At 39.5% G+C, this 15,877-nt stretch overlaps 1 protein-coding gene across 4 annotated transcripts in view; it reads left to right on the plus strand.

Annotated features, from left to right (window-relative positions):
* Window positions 1-2,242: 2,242 nt before the first annotated feature.
* ncoa1 (nuclear receptor coactivator 1) overlaps window positions 2,243-15,877 on the plus strand; it is a 71,940-nt gene continuing 58,305 nt past the window's right edge. For 3 of the 4 annotated variants that reach the window (XM_042504031.2, XM_042504034.2, XM_042504033.2), the window contains exon 1: window positions 2,243-2,889. The gene's annotated coding sequence lies outside the window, so the exon portion shown is untranslated. The remainder of the gene's footprint in view (window positions 2,890-15,877) is intronic. The other variant, XM_088089173.1, reaches the window with a different exon arrangement.

Below are 15,877 nucleotides of genomic sequence, written 5' to 3' on the forward strand. Positions count from 1 at the left end.
ACTTTAAAGTATAAGCTCCAAAGGAATGCAAGTGACCAATCAACATATTACACACAATGTAATTACTTCTCAGAGTATTGCCCAGAATACCTCCTGAAGCACGCCCATACTCACGCTACTCTCCTTCTCAACTGTTACATATGTCATCACAATGCCCAGAGTGCAATGTACATGAGAAGCAGCAACAGGATATTTAATAGACTGGAATTGTGGTAATGCAACAACTTTTACAGCTGAAGAGATATAAAAAAAAAATGTATACAGCATGTTTTTCCCCTCAGGGAACAGCTGCACACATCTGTAAGGGCAACAGAGAAACAGTAAACAGCAGGAAGTGTGCTGTTCACTGTCTCCATACTCTGATAGAGTAAAGTCCATGTAAATCTCCAAAATACAGTTTCATATCAGACGCCCAAATAATAAATCAAATTAAGCAAAGCAGAGAAAAATCTGAAAATCCTCATAATTTGAACTCTCAGATTACTATGTCAGATTAATGTATAGTAAGTACAGAAATGAATAAAGTGTTGTGCTGTTTTATTCACTGACATGAAGATTTGAATGCATGTTTAACCCTTTGAAACCAACAAGCATTTAATCCTCTGAAACTTGATCAAGTTGGTTATATTGATTGCAAAAACACAGGGTGGGGGGCAATCAGCAATTTGGCAGAAAATGTCCTGCAAATTTGGGGAATTGGGGTAAAATGTCCAGAAAACATATTTATAATTATCATCAATGTATATTTCAAATTATGTTTTAGAAATTATTGTTGTTGTGTTATTATTAGTATTGTTATTTTCCAAGTCATCGCCTTGTTTGTTTTCGTTTCATACAAAAACTATTTTTGCTTATTTTTAGGTAATTTTGTTTTTGAAAGAAATCAAGATGATTTTCTTGGGTTTTAAAGGGTTAAACCCCTCCTCAAGCTTATAAGAATTACAACACTGAATACTGGAGGAAAAACACTAGAATTAGTCAACTTTGCCTAAAAAAATTGAGAGATTTTAACTGAAGAAACTTCCTACTGCTTACTTAAACCTCACATTCACATAAAATGTCCCATGTCCTCAGTGTCACCTTTAGTTTAGGCACAAACTGTATTCAAGACTTTTTAAAATGATTTTGTTGTTCTCCTCATTAAATGTCATGTGTTTTTCAATTCTGTGTGTGAAGCCAAAGTTCCTAAGTACTAATGATGGTCATAAACATACTGTACCCATATGAATTATTTATCTGCAGTGCATCAGACAGCATGCTTCACTATGTACCTGACACTATGGATTCTACACAATGCATCAGCACACACATGCACACACACATGCACACACTGCTGTGGGAGGCCTATAGTTTGAAGAGTATCAGAATCAGCTTCAATGACCAAGTATGTGTTCACATAATATGCAGCTTTGCAGCTAAAAGCATGGGCAACAGAGTTGAACAAGGTAAACATTTGACTGATATAACCATTTGACTGCTAAGTGCTGCATAGGTGTAGATTTAGGGGCCACTCCCCCCCATAAAAATGTGAAAGCAGCAGAGGAGTTTTATTTTGCCAAAATTAAATACATTTATACAATAAAGTGATTAATGAAAGACAGAAATTGGTGCATACTACAAATTCACCAGAGTGCAGGAAATGTGTTTCATATTCTGGCAGAGGAAACTAGAAAGTAGAAAGAAAAAAGAAACAAAAAACAAACACAAAAAGAGGTAAATTCTGGCATGGCCTATATGAATGGGTACCATTGTTCATTACATCTGTCCACTAGCTGCAGTTCCCTTATTACCAAAATGAGAAAATCAACATGCCACATGGCTTTCCCTGCAAGTCCTCGGACCAGTGACTTTTTGACTCTCTGCCCTGCCCATGCTATTTATCTCAGACCACTAAAAATGACTGTTTCACGCGAAACACATTTGTGGCAACAACATGCTCAGTGACTTGCGCCAATATTTAAAGCGCCCACTCTGTAAAACCTCATTTGTCCCATTTTACCTGATGTCCCACTTTACGTGACTTCACCCTATGAAAATACTGTAATAATTTATGGGTATCGTTGCTATACAGTACTCCAGTTACTCTTCATAGCGTCGCCAAAACAGGTACATTTCTTCTGCATCATGCTAAAACAAACGTCGCGGTGACACTAATAATCAATAGTCAGGTCTCCATGCTGTCAACACAGCAGAGGCTCCTGCCCGCTGCCCTCCTCGCGAACGCGCCTGGACGCTCCGTGCGCACGAGCAGCCCTGTTTGTTTGTGTTGAGAGATTGGAAATGGCGGAGAGCAGAGACCAAAGCGATAACTTGGGTTTGCAAACGCGAGTGCGCCGTCATTGAAACGCAGATAGCACCCACAAGTGATTCTCGGAGTTACTTACGGTTCGCCACTGCCGATGGGATATAAGTCGGACGCAGCGAAAAAGGGATTTTCGGAACAAGGTTTGGATTTAGCGAGCTGGTTAGCTAGCTAAGCTAACCGTGCTAGCAGCCTGGCGTTAGCTAGCTCCAAGTCGTGTGTGTGATTTTAACTACGCAGGCTTGTTTGTCAACATAAGGTGACGTTAAATTGCTTGCGATCCAGCTAACACGCAACTTTTTTGCCCGGTTTGCAAGCTAACCTACTTGGGTTTACAACATGCTCGCCACGGCTCACCGCAAAATTATTAATCCAAAGTAACATTGGATTAAAAAAAAAAAGTCAAGACGTCTGACTATCATTGACCCAAGCAAGCAGTAAGTTAAGCTGGTTAGCTAAAGTTAGCTAACTGGCTTGTTTCACGCAAGCTGCCGTTTGCATGGGAATTAATCATCCAGCGTGACAACTTACACAGGACCCCGTGGGCTCTTTCTCTTTATTTACAAGTTAAGCGGACGACTAAACAGGTAAGCACACCGCCGTGAAATGCATGACAACATGTCATCCTCACAAACCACGATTTAACTGGCCGCTGCAGCGGAGCATATGCTCAGGGCCTCCAAACATGCCTGACTCATTGTTGATTTTTCCACACAACGTTGCTACAATTCACCGACACCATCTTCTCCAACTGAATACATAACGTGTGCAGTGCTCGCTGGGACATTTTGCTCCTTCAGCCACCTGCATAGAAACACATCAGGCTGTTGCTTATGTAAGACCGCGCGAACGGCCTCGAGGTGTCGCTGCGATTCATTTCTGATTTAACCGCAACTTGCGTCCTGCACGCGAAATCTGAAAGGACATCTTGACCTATTTGCATGCGGCAAAAAGCCTGTGCTCGTTTTCAGATAACACTCATGGACAACGTGTGTGCAGTGTTAAAATATGCTTCAAAGTGGATCTACGACATGCTGCTACAGCCTTAGATTAGCATCAATGTAATGACCAAAATTCACCTTAAATGACCCCGTATTCTGTTGTAGTGTGTAGTGGTTCTGGTTTAAAAGTGTAAGTGCAACACCTACAATTCAACTGAGGATGACTTGATTGAACACCTTTAAGTGTAAAACACTGATTGTCTATTGCTCCAGTTAAATGAATGCATGAATGTATCATCCTTAAAAATGCATGGGATAAGTCTGTACCACTTAATATTGACTCCTGCATGATAAACTCTGATTTGCACAGGTTTTCCAAGACAATGAAGCACCAGCTAGCATTGAAATCTAAATGATTTGAATAACCTAAGTTATTCAGGTTATTTTTTTCAAGTGAATACATCAGAGCTGTAAACAAATCAAACACTGTAATAACAAAGTGAAAATAGTCATAATTGTTTAACCACTTCTTCAAACTTCAAATAAAAAACCATGTCTCATTAATTTTGTTTTGTGGCATATAAACCAGATCAGATGATACAAACAAGTATTTCCATCCCATCCCATTATGGTTTAGGAACAACATGTTCAACTCTAATTTGCACTTATTTTTTGCACTGACAGAGAGTGGCATCAAAAAATGAATAACTGCATTATACATAACATACAACATAAAGACATGTTCTTGAAGATGATTTATTCCCCATAAATAACATTTTACACTCTGTAAGATTTTCTTGCTTGATTAAAATAGTTATGATGGGAATAAAAATCATTATTAGTACTGTAATAGTTTGGTCATAAAGTCTGCTTAAGCATTGGTATTACTTTAAAATTGGGTGAAAGGTGGACCTGAATGTCATGAGTGTTGTCTTTAAAATGTAAACAGACGTCTGATAATCAGGCATGAACAACACTAATCTGTTTCATCTACATTGGAGGGGGAAGGTATTTGAGTAAAACCCTTTTCAATGTGTCAAAGTTTCTTTTGTACTTTATCACTGGCTGCTTTTAGACTCGTGATGCAAGTAAGCAACTGCAACAACAACTCAAAGCAATTTGACCTTATGTGAAGTTAGTTAGTCAGGTCATGTTTATTCATTTATGTAGCCAGGCAAATCCTCACATGGATTTTTCTTTGTTAGTTTGGATAATGCCTCAAACTGTGATTTGATCAGTGGCAATTTGCACACATTTTTAGTACAAAAATAAGATTCATGTAGTCACTTAGAGTTAAAAAGAATACTTGATTATCATATTTCGTACTTGCATTTTTGAAATATATTTTTTTAATTGCTTAGTTAATATCTGCAAATACATCTTCTTTACTCATCTTACAGTTGACTACTTTGTTTTGCTTGAGCACGCTCGATGATAGCATGTAGTCTGTTTGTGTAGTATTGGCATTGCTGACTTTGCCATGTTCTAGGTGAAAGCATTATAGCTGGGCCCCTCTAGGCTAAGATGAAGTCCAGATAAGAGCCAGGATATAGAGTTCAATGTAGGCCCCAGTTTTTCAGTTCAAAGTTTGCGACGTGACTGCCTGAGCACAAGCTAACTGTGGGCAACAAAACAAAAACGCTGGAATGATGAAGCAAAAATAGTCAGAATTGTTGTTTTATTGCTTTTTTATCAAACTTCAAAATAAAAGTCTCATTCATTTTGTCCTTTTGCATGTAAGACAGATCAAACAATACATGCACAGTCATAAATCGGGGATCGATGCAATTTCTCTTCCCCCAAAATGCAACTGGATTGTGGAAAAGATATGGATTTTGTCACAGTCTGATGACATGCCGTGGCGCTGTAGTTACCTTCATCTCTGTAGGTAAAAAAGCGAGTTTGCATATTGATGAGAATGTGGAAGCAGATGAGGGAGGAAATTGTTGCTGCTTGATGATTTTAGAAGAGCACTTTAAGTCTCTCATTAGAGTATAATCCCGTGTGGTTAATATTTATTCTATTGCAAGCAACGGCATTCCCCTTTATTAGCTCTGCGCTCTTGCGGTGAAGCCCACCTAAGGATGAGCCACATTTGAGGCAAATTGTTGGGAGTGGGAGCCCTCCTCCTCCCAGCTAGGCTCTGTGTCTGTATGGAGAATGAGCAGCCATTTTAGCACTCAGCACTGCTGCAGCCTGCCTGCCACTGTCACAGCATTCTTCTGCCGGAGCTGTAGTAGGTTTTCATGCTGTTTGTTTTGAACCCCCCACCACCCAGGATACCTGCAACTACCCTGCGAAAATGTCACTCTGATGCTTTCACTGAGGGTCAGAGCGGCCTGCAAATAAAATGATTGTTGTCTGTTGAGACAGATGGATCAGCAAGGCTCACCCTGCCACAGCGTCCAGCAACTTTTTGGGATGATGGCACATGAATGTCTCAGCGTATACAGTTGTTTGCCTTTTAGTGTTGTTATGTAACTGTAAAATCTATCTTTGGTAGCGGCACAGTTTAATATTTATGTTATACTTCTTCTACAACCTGAATCATTATCTCTAAATTAGTATCTTGCACTCAATTTTTTAGTCAGTTGTACCTTCCTTTAGTCTTTAAACACTTTTTGGTCATTTTTGTCATCGTTATCTTTCTGAATGAAATGATGTAACATCTTGCTCTGTCTGTGAATAATGTCAACCTCATTAGATGGATGATTCATACCAATGTGCAGTGAGGTGCCACTGCCTTTTCTTTACCTGGCTGTCCTCACAGACAGTCACCTGTCCTTTTCTCAAGCATGAAGCGAAACTGAAGCTGCTGACACGTTGTTTTAATGATCTAATTAAAGATCATTGTCAACATCAGGATGCAGCATGCAGAGTCAGTCGTGTTGTCATGGTTGGGACATATCATATCAAAAGATATGATATGTAACCCCTGAATTGATGCCCTGTGGTGTTAATGGTTGAATGAATATATTAACAACTACTGGTTGGATTGCCATGGATATTTGGCACAGATGTTCATGGTGCCCAGAGGATGAAACACAGTGACTTAGGTGATCCTCTGACTTTTCCTTTAGCTCCACCTTTGGTTGAAAGTTGTAATTTAGCCTGTAGAATATCTCAACTTCTACTTTGTGGATTGGTGCTGATTTTTGTACGGATGTTCATTGTTCCCAGATGATTTTCGTTTTTGATTGAAATGTTGCACACTATTGGATGCATTGCCTTGATGTTTGGTGCAGATATCATGTCCTCCTCAGGAAGAATCGTAATAATTTTGTAAATCTCTAGACTTTTCCGTCAGTCCCAGGCTGGCAGGCTGTTTTTGGGATTGTTGTGACCTGACATGCCTGATTCCATGACAGCTTTTCTAAAAAAATGTGATGCATGTTGCAGTGTTATTAGGTATGGGGTTTGCAGTGAAATTGTGTGGCAAATGAAATTTGCAAAATAGTTGCCATGCTGTCTGAGATTCAGAGCCTATTATTGTGAGTATTCAGTGTTTCCCAATCAGAGCATGTGAGCGGAGCGATGAGAAATCCCGCTCTTCGTGCACAGAGCTGTACGTTCTGCCCGCTCGCCCGCTCAGAGGTGATGCAGCCCACTCTGCTAATTATCACTGCACCCGTCACTCACATTTCACCCCGTTCCACTCAAATTGCTCAGCGTTCACTCCAGAAAAAGAAAAAAAAAACATCTGCCTTGTATTTTAATTTTAGCTTGTTTGACTTGTGAGAGCGCAGGTGGTCCCTCATCCTCTTCTTCCTCATGCTCAGCACTGCTGCTGTTTCTGGCACCAGCGGTCACCTCACTATCCTCTTCCTCAGTGATAGGGAGGAGTTTAATTTTTTTTATCATGTTGCTGGCACTGTCAGTCATAACCTGAATCACATGGCATTGCATGCTCCAATTTTCCATGACACTTTCCTACTTTTGGTAAATGCAATTCCAGAGTGAATCTTTAACGACTGAAACAATGTTACGACACTCTTTTTCTTGTACCGTATCATTGTCTGTTACTATTACAGGAATAGTACACCTGTACTGATGACTTCTCAGCTTCCTTTTAAAGTACTTTCTGGGTCAGACATGCTTCAGATGCGTGGTGTGAGCGGTACTGGAGCGAAATTGGAGCGGGATGGAGCGAGAGATATGTCGATGCTCCAGCTTTTTATAAAAGGCGCTCTAGCCAAAATCCTCCCGCTCCTCTCCGCTCACATGCTCTGTTCCCACACTGTTATTTGTTTGTGGCGGCACATCACGATTAAAACATCTGCCACCACAAATAGACTTACTATATATGGAGCTGGACTGTTTATTAGGAGCGTGGTTGAAAAACATTCATAAGGCACAGATGGAACAGCAAAATATCAGGCGCGTTGAAAGTGAAACTTAACCGTTCATTTTGCGAGGTCTAGAAGTTTGCATTCACTCACAGCAGCTGCACCTCTTATCCATCAGTCTGATGTGATCAGGTCTAAACAGATCAACAGATTATTTATCCACCCCGCTAGTGACAAACTGCTGCTGAGGAATAAAAAGAAGACATCACACATCACAGACCTGCAGGGGACACACATTTTTTTTGTACCAGGCTGTGAACATTTTTTTCTGCTGCAACATAGTTTAGGTGTCTGAGGTGATCCTCTTGCTTTCAGAGCCAGCCTTAAGTGGCCATTCAAATCAGCAAACTGTCTGTGTCTGCCATTAATGTTCAAGGTTTGAGGCAGCACTGAAGGACCATCGCCGAGCAGCTCTTCTCCAAGTCAGTTCACTGTTTGACGGTTAGCATAAGCTAATAATGGACATTGAGCTGTTTAAGTGTTCCAGAAAACTCACACTGATCCTGAAATGACTCGATTCTTAAAACCCTGTTAAACCCGTTTGGTATCGTGAGCTGTGTGATGCTTACAGTGTGCCCTGTCGCTCTGTTTGTGTTTGAAAGCCGTCTCTCACCAACTGTTCTCCGATGCAGAGGTCCCTGCAGCAGTAGTCTCATGCTAAACAGAGAGAGGGGCAGTGGGGTAAGGAGACACTGACCGAAGCATTAGACTTCGTACAGCTCTATATTAAAATAAGATTTTACCCTTTTTTTGTTTTTCTACAAACAAATAAATTCAGTCATGTTCACATTTGGGAGGGGCGTTGGCGAGTACTCTGTACATTGACAAAGAACGAGAACTCATGCCTCTTGCTAGCCAATATGGCATATTTGAATTTGAAGCCGACAAACAGGTGAGCCGAAAGACAGACAACACGAGGTGTAAACACAGCAGGAAAAAAGCTTACGGCAAACTAGAGGTGCATTATCGCCCCCAAGTGGACTAAAGCAGCAACACTCTTATTCGTAGACTGTTTCACGCTCATTAAAGTCACTGATTTGGGAGCTCGAACAGCTGCTGAGTGAAGTGCGACACCTAGTGGTATAATTCCAGTCCAGTCCGTTGTTTGGTGCAACATTATGGCGGTTTAAAAAATTGAAAACAGCCCAACCCTAATCAGTGTTATTATAGGTAAAATCTTGTTTTTTGGGAATTTTATTTTTTTTTTTACAAAAAAAATAAAATATTTTCCAGATTATCTTTAATAACACACAGCTGAACGTGCAGAAGCTCTCGTTTCCTCAAAACTGAAACAGATCTGCTCTTAGTGTAGCCTGTGGAGCACGAGCTGCTGTGTGCTGTGGTTTGTCCCTCGACTCTGGCATTCTGAGTCAACGTACGGCAGCAACACACACATACATACTACATGCATACTGTCTCCAGCTGCCGTAAGCAAGCAGAATGCAGGGAAAAAGAGAAGAGCGGCGCTGCTTTGACTCCTCGCTGCCTTCCTGCTGTCAGAGCGATGGCCTACATTCTCGCCTGGAAAAAAAAGGCTTGTGCAGCAGACTGTGAGAATTTGTGAGGGTTGGGAGGAAATGGAGGGAAGGAGAAAAAGGTGAGGGCTGAAGAATGAGAGAAACAGAAAGACCACGTACAGGAAGAAATTGATAGGGTAAGCGAGAAAACAGAGCAAGGAGAGTGGTTGTTGTGGTGTTGTGAGTAAGTTAACAGTCGAGCCCCAATGGCCCAATTTTTCTGAACAAGGTCAGACCACAATAAGAAGAGTAAAACAACAGTTTTTGCTTTTCTGGTGTGGATTTGGTAGGTGTTTCTGATGAAGGTTTGCTAGAATTATAATACAAGGAAGCAATAAAGAGCAATAGAGGAGACATTTTTCACAGGTGTATTATCCTGTGCTGATGTGACTGGATGTGTCCGTGCCCAGGGGACGCTGTCGAGAGAATTAGAGGAAGTTAAAGAGTTGCGTGTATCTGAACATAGTTGTTTAGGTGTACACTGTGTAATGAACATATGGTGGTGTAAACACCTTTTGTGGAGCATAAAGGTGCCTGGGTTGTAAATGGGTGGGAAGTGATAGTTTTACTATCACTGACAGCATCAATGACAACTTAACCTTACTTTAAAATAATCTTGGATATGTACTGCCTGTAAAAAGGAAAGTAAATATAACTATTAATCCTAATTTATGTTGTTTTTATATGTAAGTTGTTAAGTATACTTAAAGTTTAGCTGTATTTAATTATTATTTTTTAATTGTTGCATTTAACAATGACAAGTGACATTGCCTTGTTCTTTCTAAGTGTTACTAACTTAAGTAAACCAAGTTTGTCTGACTTAACTTGATCATCACAAAGAGGATTTTGCCAATGATGAAGTTAGGAGATCTGCGAGTTCTGTTTTAACATGTTAAAGAAAATTACAAATATAACTGACTAGTTTGCAACCCGTAGAATACAGATATATATAACACAGTGAATTTGGTAAACTTGATTTAACAAACTTGTCGTGTTAGAGCTGCACAAAATTAAGTAAAATTACTAAATTTAATACAATAACTAAATTAGAGATAAAGTTAATCAACTTTTTCAATTTTGCAGTTTAAGATGTTTCCTTTCAAATTGCAGTCAGCACTTAAAGTTGTCCTTTGCACATATGTTATTTCTGTTCTTGAGAATGCTTTGACTTGGCATCACACTTGCTTTTTTTGTTTGTGGTATCCCTTCTGAACCCGTAAAGCAGACAGAGTGCCCTAGGCCTCCAGTTTTTGCAATTTGAAAATTAAAATTGGCACGTTCTCAAAGGCTGGTGTGTATGGCATTGAGTGGCAATGCCAATACATTTCAATGTCAAAGGATGGAGCTTGCTATTCAGGTGAAGGAGATGAAGCCAGGAATACGTTTAGGATGATAAGATCCTGAACAAAGACAACATGTTATATCACAGGAAGAAGATGATTTAACTCCTGGGACAATTTTTTTTTTTTGGTGCCAGCCAGTTTGATGATTTCCAAAAATGAATGACCCGTCTTCTTAAAAACGGTCCTTTCTCCGTTGCTTGAAAAAGCAATTAACAGTCCTAAGATTAACTTGGTGTGATTTTTTTTTAAATTCAGTGGGAAGTGTTTTTACAGTAAATTCTTTTTAATCAGTGCTACTTTTGGATGCTGTACAGGTGCTGCCATGATAAATCAGACACGGACATGATTAGACTGTATTATTACTTTCCCACTTTACCTACAAAGTACTCCAATGTAGGTACTTAAAAATACAATAACCTGCTGTTAATTTGAGCACGTACAGCTCACCGTTACACTTTGGCTATATGTTCATTGTGTGTTGTTTTCCACATTGCTCCAAACAGTTTTGGTAGACTCTTGTGCATTCAGGGATTCCTTCTGAAGTTGCCTGAACTTGATTCATCTTAACATAATAGTTGGCTCATCTGTCTAAGGTGGATATTATATATTTAACAGACAAACTGGAAACAGTTTTTAATCAGGTTTAGACGGGTGATGTTAACCTCCGATAATCCGTTAACATTAGTGCCTAATAACCTTGCAAACGCTTAATCCAATTGTTTCTCTCTGGTTGGAAAAAAGGTTTCTTTTGGGCATGTTTGCCCCACAGTTAGGATAACAGTAGGTGTCATACCTGGTGCATATTCCACATACAACATGCTGCAACTTCCGTTTCTATTCGCAGTCCTCTGCTGATACTGACAGAGTTTTGCAAGAGCTACGTTCCCCTTCTTCTGTTTTATTTTTGGCAGATTAGACACTTTACAGCAGGTCGAAGTCAACAAAGTTAGATACCGATCAAATGCTTTGGGGCACATAAACGCACATCTTGTAGCATCACTTTATGTAGCGTCCATGTGGACAGTACAGTTATTATTTCAAATCAGAATGATTTCAATCAGACTGAAGAAATAATGTCCATGTAACCACGGTTTATGACAATGATCTGAATATGTTTGGAAATTTTAAGGATGTCTTCGTGAACTTTTTTATGGAACAGTGATCAGCATTTTTCACACATTTGGTAGATTAAACAACCAGTTGCACATTGTAAGCACCTTCCCTAATCGATTATTTGTAAAGTTAACGATCGATTAATCGTCATTTGAAAAAAACTTATGTCAAACAATACCAGAAGCATTTTTCCTCAATCAAAGCTCACTGCAACATATTGCATATGCTTTGACAGCATTGCACTTAACCATTGATCAATTTAAATTTCACATGTTCAATTAAATGACTGATTGTCGATTAATTAATATCATGCCTACAAACAAAGAATCGATTAATCAAGAAAATAATCAACAGTGAATATAATTGTTAGAAGCAGCCCCACACAGAAAAAGCTTACATGACCATACTTAGTGGCAGGTGACAGAGTTTTGACACGTTTTTCTGCTCACAGTGTAGCGGATCAGGCGCAATGCGTCTTTTTAGTCACAAACATGCTGTATCCATACCGCTTTCAGTTTTATATATAGTGCACACTTTGGACTCGCTTGTTCAAGTGGAAGCTATAGTAAGAACGAGAAGACTGAAGAATCTTTTTCTGTGTATCTTCATGAGAAACCTGTTTGAAAATACTTGTGTGTAAGGGCTTTCTTTCCTCAGGAGACCTGAAAGGAAGGCAGCCTGATTTATCGCGCAGCAGAAAGGCTGCAAAGCAGCACACCTACTGCACCGGTGATGTCTAGACTGTGGCTATTGACAGACAGAAATGGCAGAGAGAGGAAAGAAAATGGTCTTGTTTTTTGTTTTGTGTGGAGTGACATGCTGGCAAATTACTGCTGTTTGTGGTCCAGATATTCAAATGCTGGCTGCAGGCTCACGGCCATTTTACGTGCCACAGGTGTTTTCACACCAGTACTCTGGCTGTTTAACATCTCTTCTTAGTAGATGCTGTTGCAGTCTGCGATAACTTTCCACCCACTCATGGAATTACACATACAGCATCCCAGCACCAGTCATTATGCTCAGCCAGAGCTCCATCCTGACAATCAACCGGTCTAGTTATGTGTAGAATACAAAACGGGCAGTACAATCTTGATGTTTTTGTTGATAAAATGCAAGTTTGCGATACATGCCAAGCGTCTAAATGGCGAAAGGTTTTCCCAGCGTGCTTTTTTTTAAAAAAAGAAAAATCAGGCATAATGAGCTGCAGGAAAATGGCAGTAATAGACATCAGTTGTCAGTAAGCGTGTGCATTCAGAGGTTAGCTTGTGAAGGCTGTTTATATGTAATGGTTGTTTCCCTTTCTGATGTCAGTATGCTGTTAAGATGCTGCAAACTCAACACATTATGCTGCTGCTTTACACGAGGAACTTTGCAGTGATGATCATTGATTATGACTTGTACTTGTGAATAAGCTGATCTGCTCTGTTGACGTGTTTATTTCATGGACAGCGTAGATGCCTTAGGGACATGTTGTCAGTTTTGGGATAATAAAGATGCTTAGCCATGCTGGCCGCGTGTCTCTAGCAGTGATGTGTGGATCAGCTTTGATGCCATTCAAATCTTTGCGTATGCATAAATCATCCATCTACCAATTTAGAGACCCGCACACGGACATTTCACTCCACCTCTAACAGTCCACGTGGGACGTAATCATGTATGGATGTATGAGTGTTTTCTCTTTAACAATTTACTTTAATGATTTGAGAGGCTGCTTTCAGTTATTGTAAAATTTTCTGCGCACGTATTAATGTCACTGCAGTAAATATATCAATAATGAGCGTAATGGTAAGGTGTTACACTGAAGTAGGCTGGTTTTAAATAAATGAACATATAAATTTAAAGTTTAAGTTTTTTGTAATATTTCAACAACCTTCTTTTTATGACACGACCTGCCTGGTCTGCAGTGTCAGCCAAAATAACTGCTATTGGTTTATCAGTCATCTCTAATGATGGAACTGTCTGTCCATCACTTTGGTCCAGACTGAAATATCTTAACTATTGGATGGATAGTTTTGTGCAGATATTCATGGTCCCCAGACTATGTATCCTTATGACCTTGGTGATTCCTAGAGTTTTCCCAACAACGTTGATATTTGGTTGATATAACCCTTAGGGACTCTTAGAGACAGTTAAGCGGATTTGTTGCAATACAGTTTGCATTCAGATATTCAGTAAAAACTGAACAAAAATTATCTCAATGCTCTCTCTACACACACACACACACACACACACACACACACACCTCCATGTATTTTGACAGGCTGTTATGACACGATGGCTATCATACGTTCATAAACATATGTTATTATGTAGTGCTGTGAGTGCCACATAGTTTAGGACAGGCTGAAGACAGAGAGAGAGAGAGAGAGAGAGATGCTGCCGACAATTAATTCTGAGCGGTAAATCGCAAAAAGAGTCTGAATAGTCGAGGCTGTTCATAAAACATTTAGGATGCCCAGGCCACTGATTCCACTCTACTCACACCTGGTGTAATTTTGCTCTCAGCCACATTTGTTGTTGCTGTGAATAACTGTATAAAGACATTATGTCAACATGTCAAGATATTGTCATTATCACGATATTAATTTGTCTTATATTAAAAATTATACCAGTATTATCTTGGATGATATGATATGGCACACCCCTACCATTTACACAGACACTGATTTAGCGCTTTTACTACCTCTGCTGCGGCTTAAAGGCAAGACAACTCTGTCCCGCCTTTCCGTCAGTGAGGTGGAATAACTGCACAATATTACCGCCTTGAAAAGGCCTAAAAGGGGCTTAAGATGGTAACATTATACCTTCTAAATATCAGCATGTTGATGTAGTATGTCGTGAAGTATTTAGCTCAGTGCACTAATGTGACTCATGCTACGTTCTATACAAAATCTGAGGTCAGAATTTCTCTGTTGAAAACACCAAACGTAAAGAAAAAACATGACAGACAACTGGTGTTTCTGTTGCAAGTCAATGGACAGTTGCACTGTCAGCGGGTCAGCCTCCTTACATTTTAATAATATATAAATATTTAATACAAATATTATAAATAAGTACTAACATTATTATACTAAATGCTAACATTTTAACATCAATTTACGTGCAGAACGGGTTTTACTATGTGATAACAGATGTCTTTTTTATAAAATAAAATACATGCAAATATACTACACGTTGCCTTTTAGTTGATTTCTCACTATTTGCAATGTGCACCCCGTGCGCCTCCATTGTTAATGCCATTGTGTAAAGTCACACTAATGAAGTCGAGGTACATGAATTTGCCCCAAGTTCACAAGTAGGAACTCTGACTTTGAGGGGCGTTCCATTGTACTTTTTCTTGATGGAAGTAGGAATCTCCGTCTCTGAATGGAACGCAGCATAAGTTGTTCCTTTATAGACCTGCCAGCTTGACTATGGTCTCTTCGTCTTATTACTTTTACAAATGTTTTGAGTTTATTTATTTCCTGATAATGTTCCCTCAGTGATTCTCTCTCTTCTTGTAATCCCTCTGGCTTAGTATATTTATTTACAGTTTAACAAGTGGCCTACTCCTGTTGAATGAGAGATGAAGCATCACCATCTGTGGAGTAAAGAGAGCATATTAGGATAAACACATGAGCAGAAGTGTATTTAAAAAAGCTTATTATATGCAGTTGTGCAAGGATATTAGCATTGTGTTGCATAATTGCTTATAATCCATGCATAGTTTTCTGTATTTTACTGTTGATACTATTAATTATGTAACACATGCACTTAAACGTTATTCTGGAATCTTAAATATACTGCTTATATAGTCAATAGGCTAAAGCAGCTCACCTTCCCTCAAACAATATCCAAAGAATTATCTCTCACCTCCTCACCTTCCCCAACTTCCTCCCCTTGTCTCATTTAGCTGCAATACAGGTCACTGGAGGTGTGGTTTCCACTGGCCTGCCAGCACCACAACTTTTTTGCTGCACTTGACAAACAAATATGTGTAAAGGAAAAACAGGTTTGGTGACAAGACTAGTGATGACGATACTCAGCAGTGTCCGCACAAAGGCAATCATGTCTCTACACATGGGAATATGTCTTACATTGTCAAATGAGGATAAGAAGAGCTACCGTGTTTCCCTGTTCTACAAGGGTCTGATTATCCTAACCCCAGTTAACCCCTGCTGCTGTTCGTGAGTAATTTCTGTGTCTTCCAGCTGTATACTTGACACAAATTTGAACTTGATTGTAAGAGCCTGATAACACAATGCCATTGATTATTTTAATGATCTCAGCATTTTAACCCACTGGGGGAATCTGCAAGTTTTCCTTACATGTTTGC

The sequence above is a fragment of the Plectropomus leopardus genome, chromosome 16, assembly GCF_026936395.1.
Source record: "Plectropomus leopardus strain MGB_pleo_1.0 chromosome 16, ASM2693639v1, whole genome shotgun sequence".
Lineage (NCBI taxonomy): Eukaryota > Metazoa > Chordata > Actinopteri > Perciformes > Serranidae > Plectropomus > Plectropomus leopardus.